Consider the following 5457-nt stretch of genomic DNA (forward strand, 5'->3'; position numbering starts at 1 on the left):
GTGAAGAGAGGAATCTCATTATAGTGAGGGAGGGCACTGCTTGATGGTAAGAGAGTTGGGTTGGGGATCTACAGTGTGTGTTGAAGGGGAGGTGGGGAGGAGGGTTGTAAATACTCTGCTAGTGAATATCTCAGATAAATAAAAGAGAGAAGAGGGAGTATTTTACTAAGCCAACTGATTCCATAAAATCTGCTTCCTTCCTCTCTGAGGGGACTCTGGCGTATTATTCACGGAGGCCCTCTGACTTTCTGGAGCTCTGCTTAGCATTAATGCAGTGACATAATCGGTGAGTAGGTCTTGCATCAGCATTTCGCAGCAGGTGTTTTTTTCTGTCTCCTGGGCAGGTGACCTAATTGCTGGAGCTAGAAATGAGAGCACTAATCCATCAAAGTGACACGATCAATCCCCCATGTCCTCCACCTTAAGCTAGGGCAGGCTTCCACACCCACCCACCAGCCTCCACACCCCCACCCACCAGCCTCCACACCCCCACCCACCAGCCTCCACACCCACCCACCAGCCTCCACACCCACCCACCAGCCTCCACACCCACCCACCAGCCTCCACACACACCCACCAGCCTCCACACACACCCACCAGCTTCCACACACACCCACCAGCCTCCACACCCAGCCAACAGCCTCCACACCCAGCCAACAGCCTCCACACCCACCCACCAGCCTCCACACACCCACCAGCCTCCACACCCACCCACCCACCCACCAGCCTCCACACCCACCCACCAGCCTCCACACCCACCCACCAGCTTCCACACCCAGCCAACAGCCTCCACACCCAGCCAACAGCCTCCACACCCAGCCAACAGCCTCCACACCCAGCCAACAGCCTCCACACCCAGCCAACAGCCTCCACACACACCCACCAGCCTCCACACCCAGCCAACAGCCTCCACACATACCAACCAGCCTCCACACATACCAACCAGCCTCCACACACACCCAACAGCTGCGTCGCCAAGATTCCCAAAGCAATCACATTCACTTAGCAGGCAGGCACACAGGAACACAGAGTGTTCCGTTTTATGTGTGTATTTCAGGAAATGGCTTCCTGGATTCGAAGCAGCTGATTGGTCGGCCCTATCGACGATTGGAGGTCTGATCCCGCCCTCTCGTTAGGGGATACAGCTGTTGGCAATTACAAACTCCTTCTGCAACTGGATAAGCCAGTGTTCCTTTGGTAGGAGAGAGAGCTTCTTGGATGTCCTGTGTTGGTTGTTGTGCAGAGACAGTGTTGTTGAAAGTATTTTGTAGCTGCTACTTCTGAGGTATGTGTGTGCCAATCAGACTCAGTGTTTTTGATTATTTAAATTGTTCACCTTAAGTTTCTATTATTCTGTTTAATTTGTTCCCAGGGGGGAAGGGGAAGGCACCTTGGCCTGCGGGCATACATATACCCGTAGTATGTACTCTGTCTATGGACACTAGGTAAGACCTGGGTGGACCATCCTCTGTATTTTGGTTAGCGCGCCAGGTGGTGTTAAGTTTAGGTAAGTAGTGGGTAGGCAGGTAAGGTAGGAGAGAGGACTTTAACTTTAACTTTCTTTGCTTTGGTTCTGTCCAGCCACTTTTCCCCACATTACTGTGTTAAGGAAATAAATTCCCAGTAAACGGTAATTTTCTCTGCCTCTGTCATCCTTACCCGTACCTACAATCACATACCTCTTTCACTCCACGGGGAGTTGAGTGTAGCAGGGTGTTGCGTTCCCTCCAAGAGGTGTGCGTAACACAGAGTCGCCAGAGAGAAATAGGAGAGCTACGTTCAGGGTAGAGTCAGGGTCTGAAGGCTCAAGAAAAAAACAGTAGGCCTACTACATTTTGCTTGTTACAGTACCCTGAGAGAGGGTGGCCAATCCAGAGGAGATTCATTCCTCTCAGACAGACAGGGATGACGTTGGAGTGTCCTTTTCCCTAATCTGATCACTGTCTGCTGTGTGAGGTCCTGCAGGCCGGGGTAATCTCATTACCGTCTCCCATGTAGCGGGGTTGCTGCTTGCGGGGCCAGGCCTCATGCCCCACACACCTGCTCTCTCACAACAGGCCCGTGTGCGTACACACACACAGCGATCTAATCAGGTGATATGCAAGCCATTGATTTCCAGCTTTTCTTCCGTATGGTTTTGAATAGAATTTCTATTGATGCCGTGGAGAAAGGAGAGAAGACCGGATGGAGCTATTGAGAGAGATTTAGACAAGGTTAGGCAGAGCTGCATGACGGAGCAGCTTCTCCATGTCTCGCAATCCTCATATTCCCCAGGACTCCAACACCAGGCATGGTCATTGAAGAATGTTGAAATTCTACCATATTATGGAAGTTAACCACTCCAAACAGAAAATATTTGCCATTTATTGAAGAAAAAATAAATCAATTTATATGTATTTTTTCAATCTTTCTTTTTACATTGAAAGGTTAGTGATATGCATAAACACATACATTCAAAGCTTTCAAAACACTGCAACATAGTTTTAAATGACAATGCAATTATATTTTCCATCTCAAAAGCAACCAAAGTCATATTGATGAGTGTTACTTTGTACACTGCTGAGGAGAAACAAGTTGAATGGGGAAACTCTTACATTCAAGTGTTCATACAGTATGGTTCTCCACCTTCAGAGAGACTTTCCCTGGAAGGATCTGCAGTGTTTGACCGTTGTGCAAATAAAAGTGTGGATACATTCTCTCTGTACATTTGTGCTGAATAGTTTTGAGTTTGTGACTATATGGACTAAGACCAAAGAAGGACACCTCCCATTTGTCCCAGGAAACTCTAATCCTCTGTGTCTTTTTCTTCATGTTATAAGGTTCACCATTACATGCCCCAACAGCCCATACTCCACCTTTATCTATCTCCGGTTTCCTACTAACAGACTCGCTGGCCACTCCTACCATCCAGTCATCACTTTCTCCGACTTCCACATCCCAGAAGTGTGTCCCTGAAGTGAACCCCTCTGAACCCAAGATGTCACAATATATATCAAACCTCTCTGGGTTGTCTGGGAGAGACTGTAGTTTATCTTCACGTCTTAGGCTGGTCAGATCTTCAGATAGATAGAGATCGGGATGTGCAGTGTTTGGGTCTAGAACCACAGGTGTGTATTTCACTGCCTTCTGCATCTTCTCCCAGACCTGGAAACTGAGGTTGCCCAGGTGTTTGGCCAAGTTGATCAGTGCTCTTGAGCCCAACTCTGGGTCCTCAGGCACACTCTGCGTTCTCTCCATTGTCATTTTGTAGCTCTGCAGGAACGACACATCATCATCCACTGCCAGTTTCTCCTCCACAGCCCTAATTGTGTCTGACAGAGATGACAATCTCACTTATCTCGTCCACTCGCTCCTTCATCCTTTTGTTCTTCTCCTCCTCTTCCTCCTTCAGCGCAGCTAGTCTCTCCACCTCCTCATCCCTCAGGAAGCAGTGTAGCTTCTCAAACTCCTCCTTTATCTGCCTTTCTGCTCTCTGGGTCTGCACCCTGATGTGAGCAGCCATTTTGTCACAGGTGAGCTCAGCTTTGCTAAAGGCAGCCATTTTCTCCTGCAGGGCCTCCAGTTGGGGTCTGAGTCCCTCCCTCCTCTGACCTGCTGCCTTCCCCACAGAGCAGAAGCTGTGGTCTGCATGCTCCAACACACACTCCACACACACCAGACACTCATCCTCTAAGCAGAAGAGCTGGAGTTTCTGCGAGTGTAAGCTACATACACCCTGTGGACCACTGTGGCTGGTGTTTTCACTCTGTGAGAGCCTGCCTGTAGCCTCCTCTACCATCCCCTCTGTAGCATTCTTTGCAGACTCCTCTGTCGGCTCCTCGGTTGGCTCCTCGGTTGGCTCCTTTGCGGGCCCAAGAGTGTCTTTGGGCTCCCTCTCTCTTAGTAGCGTCTCACAGGCATGCCTCAGGGCTAGGTTGGGAGGTGGCTGGTCTCTGGCCGACCTCCTTCTGCAGACTGGGCAGTCCTGCGTCCCTCCTTTACTCCAGCTCTCCTCCAAACAGGCCCTGCAGAGGCTGTGGTTGCAGGAGAGGATCACCGGCTCCATGAAGATCTCCCAGCACACTGGACACGACAGATCCTCTTCCAAGAGAGAGAAACTGTCTGCCATCCTTGCAGGAGTACTGTACAGTGAATGAGAGAGTATGTGTGAAAATGAGGGAGAAAATGTGTTTGTGTGTAAGAGAGAGAGAAAGGGGAGGGGGGTGGATGTAGGCGTGTGAGTGAGGGAGCTTCTATGAATGGAGAGGAAAATACTTTCACTTTCACAGAAACAAAACTTAAAGCATAGAAATGAAAGGCAATGAAACGAAACTTAAAACATAGAAACAAAAGGCATAGAAACTAAACGTAAGGCATCTCTCAGAAATGAAACTTAACATACTGGGACACAACATTACAGTTTTGTAGTATGTATTTGGTCTTCAAGGTTTGACAAAACACTTTTATACATGATTTATTACATAGCATTTTACCATTTTGATTGCATTTACTGTGGGATTTAATTAAATATAGTTTTGGACCCGTCATAAAAGTAATAATTTAAACCAAGGGCTTTATTATACTGTACCAATCATCTATGTTGTTGACAAATCAAATCAAAGTTTATTTGTCACGTGCGCTGAATACAACAGATGTAGACCTTACAGTGAAATGCTTACTTACAGGCTCTAACCAATAGTGCAAAAAAGGTATTAGGTGAACAATAGGTAGGTAAAGAAATAAAAAGACAGGCTATATACAGTAGTGAGGCTATAAAAGTAGCGAGGTTACATACAGACACCGGTTAGTCAGGCTGATTGAGGTAGTATGTAGATATGGTTAAAGTGACTATGCATATATGATGAACAGAGAGTAGCAGTAGCGTAAAAGAGGGGTTGGTGGGTGGTGATTGGGACACAATGCTGATAGCCTGGTTAGCCAATGTGCGGGAGCACTGGTTGGTCGGCCCAATTGAGGTAGTATGTACATGAATGTATAGTTAAAGTGACTATGCATATATGATAAACAGAGAGTAGCAGCAGTGTAAAAAGAGGGGTTGGGGGGTGGGGCACACAATGCAAATAGTCCTGGTAGCCATTTGATTACCTGTTCAGGAGTCTTATGGCTTGGGGGTAAAAACTGTTGAGAAGCCTTTTGTCCTAGACTTGGCACTCCGGTACCGACTGCCATGAGGTAGTAGAGAGAACAGTCTATGACTGGGGTGGCTGGGGTCTTTGACAATTTTTAGGTTCTTCCTCTGACACCGCCTGGTGTAAAGGTCCTGGATGGCAGGCAGCTTAGCCCCAGTGATGTACTGGGCCGTACGCACTACCCTCTGTAGTGCCTTGCGGTCAGAGGCCGAGCAATTGCCGTACCAGGCAGTGATGCAACCAGTCAGTCTTGATGTTGCAGCTGTAGAACCTTTTGAGGATCTCAGGACCTATGTTAAATCTTTTTAGTTTCCTGAGGGGGAATAGG

The 5457-nt window shown here is 48.0% G+C and overlaps 1 pseudogene; it reads right to left on the reverse strand.

The window, feature by feature from the left end:
• Positions 1-2344: 2344 nt before the first annotated feature.
• On the reverse strand, positions 2345-4155 carry LOC139553545 (zinc-binding protein A33-like; annotated as a pseudogene).
• Positions 4156-5457: the final 1302 nt, after the last annotated feature.

Source organism: Salvelinus alpinus, chromosome 25 (genome assembly GCF_045679555.1).
Source record: "Salvelinus alpinus chromosome 25, SLU_Salpinus.1, whole genome shotgun sequence".
Taxonomy (NCBI): domain Eukaryota; kingdom Metazoa; phylum Chordata; class Actinopteri; order Salmoniformes; family Salmonidae; genus Salvelinus; species Salvelinus alpinus.